Source organism: Neovison vison, chromosome 13 (genome assembly GCF_020171115.1).
Source record: "Neovison vison isolate M4711 chromosome 13, ASM_NN_V1, whole genome shotgun sequence".
In the NCBI taxonomy this organism is placed as follows: Eukaryota; Metazoa; Chordata; class Mammalia; order Carnivora; family Mustelidae; genus Neogale; species Neogale vison.
Window position 1 is genome coordinate 4,664,787 of NC_058103.1, and position 17,475 is coordinate 4,682,261.

The following is a 17,475-nucleotide window of genomic DNA, read 5'->3' on the forward strand; positions in this document are numbered from 1 at the left end:
TGAAAGTTCCTCCAGTGGAGCAGTAGGGTCGAAAGTCAAATAAAAGTGAAATGCAGAGAAAGCACCAAGAGGGTGGCAGCTAGAGGGAGAAGGTGGCTTCCTGGGAGCTTTCAGACTAAAGGCACCAGAGCATGCTAAGAGCCAAAGGGAAGCCTCCAGGGGAGGGGAGAAGCCAGCCACAGCAGTAGAAGGCTCCAGAAGAACGGGGGGCGATGGAGCCCATGCGCGGGTGGTGGTGTGCCATGCACCAGGGGCGGGTGGCTTCCTCTGCTGGTCATCAGGGAAAGAGAAGCAAGGGGGCAAGGCTAATGGGGGAAAGATGGGGAAGTGCCTTTGGATGGCTTTTATTGTCTCTGTGTCCACGACTGGAGAGAGCGCCACTCATGTCTCCTCTTGGAATGGGAACTCCTCTGGGCAGGAAGGGGTCACACTGGCCTCTGCTGTGAGGTCACACTGCCTCTCCAGTGGCCAGAACCAGACATTCTGTAGAACGAATAGCAAGAATATCAAGGAATGAAAGCACGGACACCTCCACACAAGCCGCGATGAGCCCTTGTGAAGGTGAAGATGTCTTCACCTTCCTGGATCTCTAGAGAAGCAGGGAAGCTCACCCTCCCCACCCAGCACCCCAACGCACAGACACCAGCCTGGACGAGCGTCCCCTTAGCTCAGACGGTGGCTGGCGGCCCTTCTCACTCTTCCAGACCCGTCACCGCCCCACTCACCCCATGCCCATTGGCTTGGCCACTCTCTCAGTGGCGCCTGGATCTTCCCCGTCCTGTGCGCCTGCCCCGCTCTCCCTCCCAGACTCACTCATGCCCTTGTCTGCTGCTCAGCAGCTCCCCCGTGCACTGGCCAGTCCACACACCCTCTCAGGGAGCTCAGCTACCAGCACACCCTTGCTAGCGCCCCCCTGTGGAGGCCGAGGCTGCCCTTTGTGTTTCTTCCTCTCCAGAGCTCACAGGCTCAAGGGGAGAGGGATGGACACTCGGCCCATATGTTGGTCAGAGATCAGGAAAGTGTACAGAACATCAGGACTTCAGGCTTGCAACACCCATAGCAAGGAGATTCAGCTCCCACACAAGCGGCCAGGCCCAGAGAAAGCAAAGAGAGGCAGTTCTCTTCTCCCAAAGACTAGGGGGGGCCAACAGGTGACAGCAATGAGCCCCCCCTGCCCAGACCTCATCATCCAGAAACTCATAAACAGGAGGAATGGGAGAAAACAGATACACACTCATCTTAATAATGACACAAAGTCAGAGAATACGATTTCGTTTTTTTTTAACCATAGACAAATACAGATAGAAGTGTGGTTTAAAAAAAAAAAAGGGGGGGGGCCCTGAAATGTAAACACTAAGACACTTAGAGACTGGTTGTAGGCTCTCTGAATTACCAGAGAAAATGCTTAAAAAGAAAAATGTGATCTATATGATAAAATACCAGTGAAGAAAGGATGAAAGAATTAAAGCAAGCGTTAGTACAATTGTTTTAAGTCCAAACAAGACAATCAAAACACACAAATGTCAATGGGTTATGCACCCTTAAAAAGGCAAGTTTTCAAGTCAACACAAAAGCCTCAAAGCCCAAGTATCTGTCGTTTACTTGAGGCACGATTTAAATAATTAACTCAAAAGAAAGAATCCAGTCCAAGGAAGGGGCACAGAAAAATAGGAAGGCCTCCGTTTTCATGCTATTGGCTTTCAGGCAATCTACAATATCATGCATCGACATCTCAAAAGCCACAAAATTGATCCAACAGCTGACTGCCAGCAATCACCTCCCTATCAATGGCACCCCCAGGTTTGGATATACAGCAATTTGCTCAATTTGTGCAGTTGCCTCACTATCTTCCTTGCAGAGGCTTCCAAAGGGTATTCCAAGGGGCACCTGGGGTCCCCTATGCCTCTACTGGGAGGATGACCACAGCCTGAGTTCACACCCAGCTCCAAATACGGCTCTGCTGATTTGATCTATTTTACTTATTGGGCTTCTGGGTAATATTTGTTCTGAATAAAGAGGTTGGCTGCATTTGAGAACCAGTATTTAATTACAGTTTGCTCTTATTGTTTTGTAAAAATAAGTGGAAAATGGAAAAGTAAAATTGCCAATACCAGTGGTTAAGAGCATAGATCTCATATATACTTAAGAAATTAAGACGGAGATGGAAATCGTCAGGCAGACCAATGTGGCCAATCTCTAGCCTCCATAATTAAATTTAAGGCAGTCAACTATTTGTTTGAAAAGAGCAAAATTAAAGAACATCCATGGAATGCCAGGAATTGCCTAAAAATGTGCACAATGTTGAGCTCTCGAGGAGCAGAACACTCGGGAACATGCAAGACTGTGGTTGAATGTTCAAACAACATTTGCCTTGATTACAGACTTTCAGAAACAATGACATGGGAGGTAAGGCTACCTAACTCAGGAAGACAAAAGAAAATAGAACAGAGGTGTCTCTGCAATTTCAAGTACCCGAGAGCAAAATCGTTAAACAGCTTGATAAAAACCACCTCGCAGAGGTAGAAGGTACAATCCACAACAATGATATGTAACATTCACAAACATTTACATTAGGAATAAAATGGCATCCAAAGGAAATGGGGAAACAGATAGAAACAGTTTCCAGGGCCCGCTCAGGCCTTAAGTCATCAAATAGGCAAAAAAACGTAAATGATGAACTGAATAAACTCAAAGGCGAGCAACATCATCATTAACAGAAAACGAGAAATAAAGAAAAGATGCCTACTTCATCAATATTAAGTTAGACTGTCCAAAAATCTCTGACTCATGTAACAAAACAAACAGATAAATGTTATAAACTCTTAGAATGAGGTTAAGTTACATTTTAAGATTACTTCATTCTTTACAAAGAAAACCCAAAAGAATCGACTGAAAACCAAGTAAAACAAATGTCTTTACATCAAAATCTATACCCTATAAATGAGGCGTACACCTTAATTTTAAAGGTCCATGGAATGTTTACAGAATTGTTATATAAAGCACAAACGAGATATCCATAAATTCCCCAAAGTAGAATCTATATATCCAAGTTCTCTAGCCACAATGAAATATAACCACAATAAAATAAAACAAGGTAAGCAACACACAACCCAAATCCATTCGAAATTAATTTTAAAATAAGCTCTACTTTTGTACATTAAATTCAGATAATCATTTCTTCTAATAAGAAGAAATGAAAAGCATAATTAGAAGTATTTTAAAATATTTTTAAACTACATATTAAAACTTATGCAGTCAACATTGCAAGCAGAGGCAAATTCATACCGTGAAATGTTTTCATAATGAAGAATAACATAAGGAATATAAGAACAGATCCACAAAATAAGCTTCAGGAAAAGCAGAAGGAAGAATCAATAAAGATAAGGGCAGATATCGTTGAATTTGCATGCACGCACACACACACACACACACACACAGTTAAATTGATAAATTATTGCAAAAATGGATTCTTTGAAAACCCTCTAATAGAGACACTCCCCCAGCTCATCTACTAAAAAAGAGATAAAGTACACGTACACAAAACTAAGAATGACAAAGGTGATACAATCATAGAAATAGATTGGAATGTTATAAAAATACTATTTGTAAGTCTATGCTAAGCAGTTTTTAAAATCTCAGAAAAATCTATTATTTTCTAGGATTAATAATAGGTCTAAATAAAGTCACTGAGCACTCACTATGTGCCAGGAAAGGTGCAAGGTACTTTATCTCTTTAATCCTCACAGTGGTACTCTTAGCTACAGGCTCTCATTTTAATCATTTAACAACCGAGGAAACTAAGAATTAGGAAGGAGACATAGTTTTCCCAAGGTCACACGGGAAATGTCAGAGGAAGAATTTGAACCCAAGTTGTCTGATTCTAGTACCCACCTATTTAAATGCTGGGCAACATTAGAAAAAGAAGCATATATTCTACAGATGCAAAAAATAGGAAGGATCCAATAAATACAGAAGAAACAGGAAAAGTTGTCAAAGAATTATCCCAGGAGAGTTATATGGGTGAGTTCTTTCAAGCTTTCACAGAATAGATCATTCAAATGACATATATATGGTACAGAATACAGAAAAAGATGGAACGTTCCCTAATTCGTTTTACAAAGCCAGCATAACTTTGATACCAAAGCCAACAAAAAATAAATTTGAAAAGTCCTAAGTGAAATCCTAACAAAATAAATCATGTGGTATATTAGAAGAACAATACTCCATAATCGGGTAGCATTTGATCCAAAAAATGTTTCAAATTTATGAAACATTATATAATTCATGCATCAACAGTCAACAACACAAATATCACTACATATTAATTAAAAAAGCATTTCATAAATTCTAAGTCCATTCCTGATTTTAAAGTCATATATGAACTAAAAATAAATACTTCATTAGCATTATGAAAAACATACCTAAGAAAAATTATTTGTTATCATACTTAACAGTGAACCAGAAACAAGAGGAAGATTTCTATTTTCAACAATTTAATGTTTTGGAAGATCTAGCCAATGCTATAAGACAAGAAAAAGAAATAGAAGAGATAAAACATTGAAAAGAGGCTAAATCTATATCATATAGAAGCGAATGACTTTCACCTAGAAATTCCAAAACATTCGACTAAAAACTCATAGGAAAATGAAAGAATTCAATGAGACAGCCAGTAACAATAAAAATGCAATCTCTTCCCTTCAGGCTACTAGTAACCAGTTAGAAAATATAAGAGAACAAATTCACAACAGAAACATGTCAGCAATATTTAATTCCTTGAAATAAACTTAATGATGAATTGTGAATTTGTCAAATTAGACATATTGTGAATATATATAATATATATTACCATGAAAGATTATACAAAGCCCAAGTGCCAACAAATATAAATTCTCTTTAATTCATAATTTCATAAAATTCCACAAAAAAATCTGTAAAGAACGTCTTTAACTTCCTGATAGCACTAAAATTCATCTAGGAAAAAAAACAAGTGAGACTAATGAAGAAAATATTGAGATATGAGAATGAAAGACTGTTGCCACCAAATAATAACATATTATAACAATATTGTATTAAAACAAAGCAATACAAGTGTAAGAATAAACAGATTAATTGAATAATAGAAAGCCACAAGAAACGAAAACTATTAAAGTATCTAGCATGTGATACATACAGAAATAGAACATACAGTTATTTCGTACAATACATAAATGTTTAAGGATTCAAATATAAAAGATGAAATCATGAAAGAACTAAAACTAGGAAAAATTGAAACTGCCTATATAAGCTCAGTGTGGGAAAGGCTTTTCTAAGAAAAAAAGAAAGTATAAGGAAAAATCAGTGATAGATTTTTAGAACATAAAAATGTTTTAAATAAAGAAAAATGAAAAACCCCATGCATAAAATGGAAAGGCAAGTGAAAATGGCAGGGGTGATGGGAGTGGGGTGAACACTGGTAATATGGGATAGAAAAAGTTACTGTTCTTTTTTTTAAGAAGTCTTGTAAGACAAAAATAAAAGAGGAACATGCCCATAGAGAAGAATGGGTAAATGACTTTCAGTTCGATATGGTGAACTACATACAGATGCTCACCTGCCTTCCCCCTCAAAACTGTGCTAAAAGGAGGTGAAGACATTTTCATTTTGAGATAGCTCACGTGGACAAAGACAGGAAGACAGGAATGGAAACTAATTCAGAATTGGGAAAACCAAATTTAAATTGGCTATGAGGAAGCCTGAAATAAAGCCTGGTGTGTCCCATGGACCCCACAGAAGTCTCAGAGATTGACAGCATCAGAGGCCTCGATGGGGCAGGAAAATCCGAGCCTAAATAGAATGGAGTGACTGAGAATCTGTTTAAGAAGAAGGTGGTCCCCAAATCCTCAACCCACTGTGCAGAGCTTTCCCTGATCCTGAGAGAAGACTGAAAATGCACAGCAAAAGTAATGCAGAGGTGACCGACACAGGAACAGCAAGCACTGCTAAGAGTAAGAGTTCTAAATTAGAAAGAGAAGAGTACAAAATTTACAAGCTGGAATGGAGGACACCCCCCACCCCACCCCGGGCACTGGCAGCCAGATATACTCCAGGCCACATATTAAAAAACCTTCTTTGGAGGATCTGAGCAGTCCAAAAGAAAAAAGATTTTAAAACACTAAACACGGGGCCCACTAGCTAGCTCACTCTAGAGCCCTCAACTCACGAGTCCCAACTAGGTCACCAGCTGGAATGCGGAGAGGTTCTAAACAGCTCATTTGTGTGTGTGTGTGTGTGTGTGTGTGTGTCTATATCTATGCACGGACCTCTCTCACCAGAAAGTTGAGGAAAGCATGGAACATGGAAGTCAGAGACACATACACTTAGAAGAAAAAAAAAAAAAAAAAAGCTTGGAAACTCTGTAGGAAGAAGCAAATTTCAGAAAAACTATCATTAATGATATCAGGGGTATCAACTATTATCAGGAATATCAAAGCAATCACATCCATGAAACAAAATATTATAAAATAATACTTGGAGTATAATTTTAAAATGTTGCAAATAAGAGAGTGCAGAAGTGAGAACAGGTTAAAAAATAAAGACAGAAAAATCTCTCGAAAGAAAACAAAAGAATTGAGGGTTGAAAAGCAGAGGGAAAAAAACATGGGAATGTTAAAGAACCAGTCAAAGAGACCCAACATACAAAAAACAAAAGTCCTAGAAAAACAGGTGGAAGGAAATTGAGGGATTGTTCAAAAAAATGCCCCAGCAAGTTTCAGATCAAAAGGGCCTAGCAAAATGGATGAACCTAGATCCACATCAAGATGTATATGCATGAAATTTTACACACTAGAAGACAATAAGAAAAGCCTGCACATTCCAAAAAAGGAGAAAAAAGGGTCACATATAAGGGATGAGGAATCACAGAGTTTTCAGACTTCTCATCACCAGCACCGGAAGTTAGAAGACAATTATTTCTGCTTTCAAAATCTGAGGGGAAGCAAGATGACCAACCAGAATTCCTTACCTAGCCAAACTATCCATGTCATTGTGAAACAGACATTCTCCTTTTCAGATGTGAAAAGCCTTCAAAAATATACCTCCCTTGAACCCTTTCTGAGATACCTGCTAGAGGACACACTCTAGAAAATGGGGGAGTAAATAAAGAAAGATAATCCACAGTTTAGGAAATCAGGGATCCAACCAAGGAGAGATGATTAGGGGGCTCCCTGGTAAGGGAACAGGGCAGGAACCCCAAAGATCAAGCAATCTGGAGCAGAAGAGGCAAGAAGCCTCCAGGAAAGAGATTTCTTTGAAAAGATAAAAGACACTTTAAAAATTGTTTAAATGTGTTTGAAAATATTAAGAGGCTTGAAATAAATCTCTGATAAGTTCCCTTAAAACTAACCAAAAGAAACAAACAGCCAGATACTTACTGATTCCAAAGAAAACAAAAAGTTTTGAAGGATAGGTAAATAACCATTAGGTTTCTGCTCAGCTGTCAAGCATTGTTTCCATGGTTATAATAACATAAACACTGAAGACTGACCAAACCAAAACTGTAAACCAAACATATGAAGAGGACGGGGCACCGAGGTATGCTCGTGGATGGTGAGGCCAAGGACGTTATGTTCTGGGGGTTGAAAAATCAAGATAACACCCAAGCTTTTAAAAAAATAAAAAGGCAGAAAAATAAGAATGTTACTTAGAAAAATGGAGGTTAATGTCAAAAGAGTGAGTTTAAAAAGTCAAAAGCAGGAGCAGGATATGGGATGGAGTCGAGGGAACTGGTGCATCAGCCACAGGCTTAGGACTATTTGACTCTTAAAATGAAGCATATGCAAGTCTTCAACCAAAATAAAACTAAGGTTAAGATGTAAAATGCAAGGAACCTGAACTGGCCGGTCAGCCACTGAGAACCATAAAGATATGGGGGGGAAATGCTGCAATCCCAGGTAATGAAAAAACTGAAAATGATGTGTGTCAACAAATTGGCAAATGTTAACAACTTGGTTCATTCCCAGGGAAACCGGCACTACTTCAACTAATTCTGAGACTGCTAGTTGGCACAAAGTGTAAGCAGTTACTTCAAGTTTTAAGCTGGCCATAAAAGGCTCACACCTCTGACTTACTCCACTTTGAGAGTGAACTTCAGGAAACAAATTGGATACACATGTGAGATGCCCGAAGACGCTCAGCCCAGCTTACGCAATCCTTACAAATTATCTAAATATATGACAGGCGAGAACCCATTAAATCGGTCAGGAGGCAGTCAATACTCAATAACCAGTAAAACACCACAAGCTAGGAAATTACCTACCAGCATGGGGAGATGTTCAGGATATAGGGTTTGGGACTAAGACAGGACGAAAATAATGAGCCCCATTAAAATATATATAACATACTTAACACACGTGTGAACACGCATGTGCATGCCTCCCATGCACACGCGCACACACACACGTACCCACTTGTGCAATTTACAGCAGAAAACAAGAGAGGACAGCCATCAAAACACTTGGCGGTGTTCACCTATAAGTGACTGGGATGAGGGGGATTCCTGGTTTTCATTTTTTCCTTTGTAGGGTCTCACACACGTATGTCATTTATAATAAGAAAAAAATGCGACTTTGTGGAATTATTATATGCAGTAAGTTTTCGTTTTCCACTTAGTGTCTTTTATGGGGAAGACTCACAGGGCCCCATTGCTGACTGTATTTTCCTTTATAATAATGAGTTAACAAGATGTAATTTTATGCATAATTTTTAAAAGAAGATTCATTTCTGCCAGGAGCATGAAGGTAAACCTGTTTGAGCCGAGTCCCAACTCCAGCTGCCAAAAAGGACCCTGGTGTCTAGTCGGCTGTGAAGTGAATATGGTCCCTACCTCTTGGATGGGACCAGGGACCAGGGACAGCTCTCTGGGGTCAAGCCCCTCCGGACCTCACCCCCATGCCTGCCCCCTCCCTGGTGTGGCCATGGCCAACTTCTAAGTGGCTTACCTGGCCAACCTGCCCTCCACAAAGAGAAGCAGCCGCCAGAAAAGGTCCAGCCTCCCCCTGCCAATGCTCTGGGGGGCAGTGCCAGCATGCGGGACCATCAGAGGCCTCCACACACGCCCCAGGCCACTGGGGGTCACTCTAGGTGAGTCTTCCTGTTATCATCCGGACCGTGTGCGGCCCCTCATGACGGGTACCTTCACTTTCAGAGTGCAACCAGGGGGCACAGAACTCACCCAGTGAATCAGGGGCTCCCCCCATCACAGGTGTCCTCGGGGAAACGGAGGCTCCGGCAACCACTCCCCCGCAGCTCCTGCAGACCACCTTCCAAGACAAGAGGGCCAAGTCACAAGACCAGATCTGACCTGTGGGAGCGCGTCCAACTCCAAGGAGATGGGGCGCCGGCCAACACTCTAGGGGGCTGCTTCGGGAACGGCGAGGCCAGCGCCGGGGCTGGGGCGCTGGATCGGAGCTGGCTGCTGCCCTCCAGACCCTCTGAGTGACATGGGACATGACAGCCATGGGATCAAACATGGGAATTCCACAAGGGGCAGATCCTGAACACCTCCGGTTGTGGGGGCGGGGGGGTGGTTGACCTCCCAGAGCGACAGAGCTGAAAGGAAGGGGGAACGGGCGTCCCAAGACACTCAGACTGGAGCAAGGTGGAGGAGGGGAGGGACGGGGGACGAGGGCCACGAGACTCGTGCGCCTAGCCCCGCAGATGGGAGCCTTCGGATGCCCACCTGTGGCGTCATCGCTGCTGTGTTACTAGTATTGTCTGTCCCCGAGGGGTAAACTGATTACAGTCTTAACTGCAAGGCACCCGTCACCCATGGCCCATGAATGGCTCTTTCATCATCTCTGCTCAGCTTGTGAAGGATGTGACGCCTGCCCGTAAGCCCGGCATAGCTCCAACCCCACGCGTACCCCCCTGTGCGGTGTGGATGTTCCCAGAGTCCTGAGGTCCTGTAACCTCACAGGCTGAGCCCCGCCTCTGGCTATGCCCAGATCCTGGGTTTGGAGGTGTGCGTGGACGGTCTACTCCCTTGCCCGTTTTTATCTGGTTCCAGGCACACCGTTCCTGGATGCTCTCCCTGCTGGGACAGAGATGGGCTGGTCTCAACCCTCCCCACTGAGGCTCTCCCTGAGGCTGTGGCAGGGAAGGCTCTGGGAGAGGAAGTAAGCAGAGGGGCGGGGTGGGGGGGGGCGTGGAGGGCAGCCCCATCCCCACACCCATGGTGGGCCAGGCCAAGAGCAAGCTAGCTCCACAGCCCATGTGTTTGGAAACATGCTGTTTGGGCCACGGGCAAGAGCAGCCGGGGAGTTTTCCAGTTGCTTCCCTGCAGGGTTTTGACAAAAAGCCCCCAAATCGGTACACTCTGCCATGAAGGTTTGTTACGTTCTTCCGTCCTGATGAGTGAACCGTAAACGTGGGACGCCATGTTCTTAGGACCTAAACCCCCGGCACAAAGAGGGACTGGTGTCCCATCAGTGATCTCGAGGGGACCAATGACACCTGGGCTCTGTGTTCAGGGCACCCCTCTCTCTACTCCACCCCTCTGCCCTGCGCATTCTGGGGAGGCAACTAATAGGGGGGCTGCTGGGGCGTGCGGGACGCAACCGGGCTCACCACACTCATCTGAGCCTCAGTTTCCTTCTCTGCAAGGGGGGGGGGCGGTGACACCCCGGGGCGTGAGTGAGGCCAGCTCAGGGCGGGGAGCCCCTGGGAGCTACACCCTCAAGAGCTCCTCCCTCCCTCTTTCTCCAGTACCTGCCCAGGGCTTCCTAGCTTCCCCTTTCCTTTGTGCCCTGCTGCAGCCCAGAGAACGGCCATCACTGCTGCGGGAGTCCCTGTCTTCCACCCACGCCAGCCGCTCCCAGCCCCCTTGCCACTCTCCCTCCTCCCAGGAGAAACCTGAGCCTTCAACCCAGTGCAGGCTCTGGGGCAGGAAGAAGAGCCTGGGAGAAGCAGCCAGAGACCCACAGAGCGCGAAGGGCTCAAACCAAAGGGTCCCGGGCCGCCCCCCGCCCTCTTCTGTGGCTGGAAGGGACCGCTTCCACTGTTGGTGACCTCCCCCACCCTTCACGTGTCGCCTTCCCCAGGCCGATGAGTGCCCACCAGCCGCACAAACAGCCAAACCAAGGAACCTGGGCCCGCGGCTAACCAGGGTGCTAAGCATTTGGACCCATGACCTGCGGAGCAGTGGGATTTTTTTTGGGGGGGTGGGCGGGGACAGGAGGAGGATCAGCACAAAGGGTATGCGTAGGCCAGATGGGCAAGAACATGAGGGGCAGGGGCCCAGAGTTGCAGGGAAGCAGCAGGGGGAACCTCAGGGACACAGGAGGTTGGACAAATGCCCCTTTAAAAAAGTCTGAACTCTGGCCTGGGGGTTCCCCAGAAAACCCCATGAAGGGGCCATGAGGAAATGAGGCCAGTGGTGCCCAGGGACAGCAGAGGGGAGGGGACAGCTGAGGAGAGAGGCCACGGGAGGGACACATGTACCCAGGCCTGCCCTTATTCTCTCTGGACCTTCACCAGCAGCCCCGGCCGGCAGGGACCTCTGGTTCCTGCTGACCCCAGGAACATCTGCCCGGGACAGGGCCCGCCCCCGGCCCCTGCCAAGTGAGCAGGATGTCTACCATGTCGATCCGAGGGAAAAGAAAATACAGCAAACTGGCCCCAAAGTGACCAGTAAGGCTCAAGGGCCTGGAGGACAGTGAGAGGGTGGGGGATGGGACGAGAGTCCAGGGGACAGCCGGCGTTTCCCCACCCCACCCCACCGCCTGACAGGACAGGCAAAACAGCGATGGTGGAGACACTGGCCACCATGCTTTCGGCAGCCGTTGGCTCCAACTGCGGTCTCATGTGAAGGAAAAAGGGAAATGTCACCCTTCGTGAAGGTCCCCAGCGGCCACGGAGGCCCGGTGAGGACAGAGGCCAGCAGAAGGGGTGCTGGCAGAGGGGGGACAGAGAGAACCCTCAGGCTCAGGGGGCACAACAGGGAGTGGGGGGCACCCACCGGGAGGCCCAGCTCAGGTGTGAGTTCCATGGGGCACGGCACATGGCCAGATTTCTGCAGGATGAACGATGGAAACTTACTTCTCTCTCACAGCTCAGGAGCAAGGAACCTGGACAGCGCTGGTGACTTCGAAGACACAGACTGCTCTTTCCTGGTGAAAAAAGAAAAAACATCAGAAGAGAATGAGGGGTCGTGAATCGCCCTGTCCTAGAGGCCAGTCCCGGGCCTGGGATCCCACAGCTCAGTAGGGACAGTGGGACAGACAGTCACAAGGGCTCAAACCCCAAGAGCTATCCTCCGGGCCGATCTACGGGTCTCTCCATCCCGCCGCCCGTGACCCTGGGGCACCAGCCTCAGCCACTGCCGTGGGAGGCAGGAGCGCCCCGGGAGGAGCCCTAGTGAGGAGTCACAGCTGCCCCGTCCAGGCCTCTCCACAGTGAGGAGCGGAGGTCACCTGTCTCCTAAGGAACGGGGACACTCTGGGCATGATACAAAGTTCTTACTCTTTCTCCTCGGGCTCTGGTCTTCAGCCCCACCTGGGCCCACCCCCCAGGGGAAGGGGGAGCCCTAAGCGGGGCCCGCCCCTGAGCGTCCCGTCCCGGCTAGTGCCACATACTTGTCCCATCCACTTCAGGACCAGCTCAGACTCCGCTCCGGCCCCAGAGGGATTTGAGCCGTCCGCCAGAAACCTGGAGGAAGGGCTGATGGGGCTGAGCGAGCTCACTCAGTTTCATCCCAGAAGTAGGATGGAACCGCGGAATTCTGTCTTGCAGACCACCAGCCTACTCGGTGACAGCTGAAGGCTTGTTTTCAATCTTCGCTACCCTTCCTCGCGAGGAGGACCCAGCAACCCCCACAAACCAGACTCGGCTCTGGCCAGTGGCCACGGGGTTTCAAATGTTGAAATGAGCCCTTTTGCAAAATGTTTGGTTCCGAGCCCTGGTCCCACTGCCCACATCCTGTCCAAACTTCCTGGGGGAGTGAGATTTATTTAAGAAGGAATAAAATCTCCACGTTCACGTCCTTGAGTGAAAACACGCTCCGTCCCAAGCAATTTCAAGGATTAAGGTTACATATCTCTTAATGAGAGGCAGGCAGAAAGCAAAAAGTAGAGTTGGCAGGAGACGGGGATGGGCCCCGGTAATGCGGAGGTGCTATTCCCCAGCGCCAAGGACCCCGGTTCTCTGCCAGGACAGAATTTGCCTCCAGAATGACCTCCCAATCGTTTTGTGGGTGTCCGTTCATTGTCTCGTTCAACCAGATTCTGCAAAATGAACCCACTGGGTTCTGTCCCAGACAGAGGGGGATCCGAAACACCCAAGACCCAGCACCCACCACAAGGCTGGGAAGGCAGACACCTGCACCAAGTATAAGAGAGGTTTCCGAATGGAGGTCAAGTTCATGGCTGAGCAACAGTGTCATAGGTGGGGTGAGCCAATACTCCAGGGGGAAGCAGGTCAAGCCACCCAGACATCGTGCCCTGGGAGGACAGAGTAGAGCGGGAGCACGTGCAAAGGCACGTAATCAGAGATGCACAGAATCAGGGAGGGTCTGCAGGGCGACACATGGGGCCAGAAGTGTGTGCTGGGAGCCAGGAGGAGAAGCCAAGTCACAAAGAACCTGAGCGGGAAGCGGAGGAGCTTGGGCTCCCCCGTGGGGCTTCTGGGACTCCCAAGAGGGCTCTAGGGAGCATGGGACTCTTTCTCGTGCATTCTAGAAAAACCTAGAGAGACTGTACAGCTTAGAAAGCTGAGCAACCGGGGAAAGCAGAATCAAGAATCTACTGGAAGTTGCTGCCCACTGTGAGATCCAGACAGCTCAGCAGACCAGCAATCCTGGGGAACGTGAGAACCCAAGTCCCATCTCCAATGTCCACACACATGCCAGCAACACCTTTGATTCTAGCTGAAAGCCACCAGCGTTCATCCCGCTGCCCCCTCAGCATTCAGGGGTCCCGAGTGCTCACTGCCCCGAAGAATCAAAGTTAGGGTCCCAAATGTCCACAATTAAGAACGGGGGGTGGGGGAGGGGGCGACTACCTGATTCACTCTGAGGTGGGAAGGCCAGTGATCTGAGCGGAGATCCAATCATCAGGAAGGAGGAAGCCATATTCCAAGCCAAATGACCAAGTTCCGTCACCAAGACCAAAGGATGCAAAACCAGGAGGGAGAGATGGAATCCAGGGTCAGAAGCCGGCAAGACAAGAGAGGAAGAGGGGTGATCAGTGTCAGCTGTAAAGCAGGTGTAAAATTACAGCCTATAATTGCAGGAGGGAGGGAGGATGTAAGAGGGTATGGGGGGCGGGGGGAATGGAGGGCGGGTCTTGGGCAAATACCCCACACAGAGCAAAGGTGTTGCAGCTTACTTTTCTCACCATCCATCCCAGGCAAGATGGCCTGTTCTGCTGCCTTAAACGTGCCTGGTCTGGGCTGGCGGCTCCCATCCCAGCTGGCGTTCTTCCAGAACTTCGTTGCACTTGTCACTCTCCTGGGACAGGGGAATCTGGGTATTAGTTGGGTCTCATCTGGGAGCTTTCCAATAAGTACAGTTGAAACCATCGCTTACAGCTGCGTTAGGGGAGTTCTGGGGCTTCTATTCCTACCCAGGTGCCCAAGTGTGGGCCTTCTAGTAATCTCCTACTAGATAAGGTTAATTGTGACCATGGTTACCCTCATCGAGCAGGCGGTGCTGAGACTGGTCGAGAGGCCCTTCACGTCTAACCCGAAGTCCTACAACGACAACCAGAGGAACTCGGGTTGCTTGCACAGGCAAGGAGCTGGGCCCACTTGCTGGAGGCATAAAAACAAGACCAGGTTATTTTCGACCTCTCATCTTGGCAGAGGCAAGGGCAGCTTTCGGGAAGACCCAGGACTTCCATTTCCCCATGGCAAGCCAATGTTGCCCCAGGATGGGCCAGGGTCCAGGCCAGTCAGAACTGCCAGTATCCTGTCTCACTGCCTGGCAGTGAACACTAGAAGCCGGACCCAGGGGAGAATCCGGACTTGCGTGGGAGGGTAAGCCGAAGACCATGAGACACAGAGCGCGCTTCCCCGCAGGACCGTTCCCAGATCATGCTGAGACGGGCCATCCTGGTTCCACAAAAGCGTATGTATTTTTAGTTCTTCATTAGTTCATTCAGCAATAATTCACCGGGCGCCTCCCAGGCTCCAGAGAAGACTGCACCCCGGTTCCTGGCGCTCGGGGCACATCCATTTAGTGATGGCACGGACGCCAGTGCCCGCGATGCAGGCGCATGGGTGTGCGGCTGGAGCCCTTCACAACGCGCTGGCACCCCAGCGGGTCAGCAGGCTCCCCCTGGAGCAGCGGGGGACGGGATCCCGGCGTGAGCTCACTCCCGCACTGCCTCCACACGTGGACCACTGACTCACTCACTCCCTTCTCGACTCCCCCGTTCCCTCACTGGTTCAGTGAAGTGGTTCTCAGAGGACATCCGCACCCACTCCCCACCCCCGACTGGCTCGCTCTCACGCCCGCTCCACGCCTGTGCCCACTTACGAATGCGTCAGCCCGTTAATCGGCCCCATTCGTGGACTTATTTATTCACTCATTAGTTAAATTACTCAACTTTTTCCTTCTCTCACTGATCTATTAATTTCTTGGCGCACTCCCGCTCTGGCTTACTAACTCATTGGGTCACTCCACTGGCGCACTGATGCACAAACGGACTCAGAGGCTCATTCATTCCCTCACTGCTGGTTGAGGTTGATGTTCTGATCTCTGGGAATCCAGGGGCTCGTTCAGGGAGTCGGGGATGCCTCCTCGCACCCACTGGCGCACTCACCCTCCCTCACTGACTCCCTGGGCTGCTGGTCTTTGGCTCACTCACTTATGGACTCGCTCACTCTCCTTTTGACATCTCTACGTACACATGGTCTCCCCCAGGCGTTCATTAACTCCTCATGCGTTGATTCACATGACCATTTAGTTCCTCAGCTCACTGTGAACTTGCTAACACATCTGCATACTCCTCCGCATCTCACCAACATTGTCCCTCTTGTTTTCACCAAGACTCAGTCATTCACCAACCTGCTGCGTCATTCTGTTTCACTCATCACGGATCCCATTTCTCCCTCAACAAAGTCTATAATCTTCTCAATCAGCGAGAGCAGTCTAAATCTATTTTTTGAACGGAGATCTGTTTGTTTTTGGTGGTTTTTTTTTCAGTTCTGCAAAATGAATGAAGCACGACCTCATCAGGACAAATGCTTTTCACTGGTCCACGTGTGGTCTTCTTTGATTTCATTTTATGATTGGACAAAGCCATTTATTCTTTTTAAATAATACAGTCGTTCTCCATGAACAAAAGGATGAAACCAAAAATAAAAACTTACTCTATACTTACCCCAATCTATACTGTCCTTGGCCACGCTGGTCCCAGTCAGGATCTTCATCATTTAATATAATGACTGAAACAGTCAATGGGTGGCCCATTCAGGGGGACAAGGCACATGTAAAAAGGAATAAAATATACTTTTCGCTCTAGTTCTTACTTGGCACACACTCATTGAGTTACCCATTTGTTCAATTTTAATTTTTTCTTTCTTCGTAAGAAACATCTAAAACCCGCTGCAAACTAAGAGCTGAACACTGACCATTAGACGTCTCTCTCTCTCATGCCAAGTGGCAACAACCTTAATCTCTGTAATTTTTTTCTTAATGGGCCAAAGTATATCAGAACTGAATTAGTTACATTCGTGTTTTACACCGTATCTTTTAAGTTGGCCTTTTCTTTAAGATTTTATTTACTAGAGAGAGAGAGAGCACACAAGCAGGTTCCCCACTAAGCAGGGAGCCCAATGTGGGGCTCCATCCCAGGACCCTGGGATCTTGGCCTGAGTCGAAGGCAAACGTTTAACCAATTGAGCCACCCAGGTGCCCCTAAATTGGTCTATTTCTATTTCTATTTGAATATATCCATTGACCCATTCCTTTAGTCACTAATAATATAAAATCAATACCCATGAACACTTCTCAACTAGGTTCTTGAACTTTCCTATCATTGTCCCAAAGTCATACAGTAGATCTCTTTGTGCAGTGGACCTCAGTGGTTCAAAAGATGACTGATCATAATTTTCATTCAGATGCATTCCACTCACATCATTGGTCCAGGCATGGCCTTTCTGCATTTAACTTTTAGATGTTACATTGAACCATTTTTCAGTGTTACGGTGAATGGCCATGAGCCCACCACCCTATTCAACTACTAGAATACTGAGCCCTGAAATGAGTGACAGCCTAGATCTTTACAAAGAGGGGAATGTTTAATCAGTAGGTTAAATAAATGAATAATCAATGGGACAAACATAAAATGAGACTTGAAGTTTTGAAATGAATGAAAAAAGCTAAGTTTTTTACTTGTCTTTCTTTTGCACCACATTGGATTAATTATGAACTGTGGCTTGTAACATATTTCCATCATTGGGTCTATGCATGACATTTTAAACATTAATTACATTTATGTT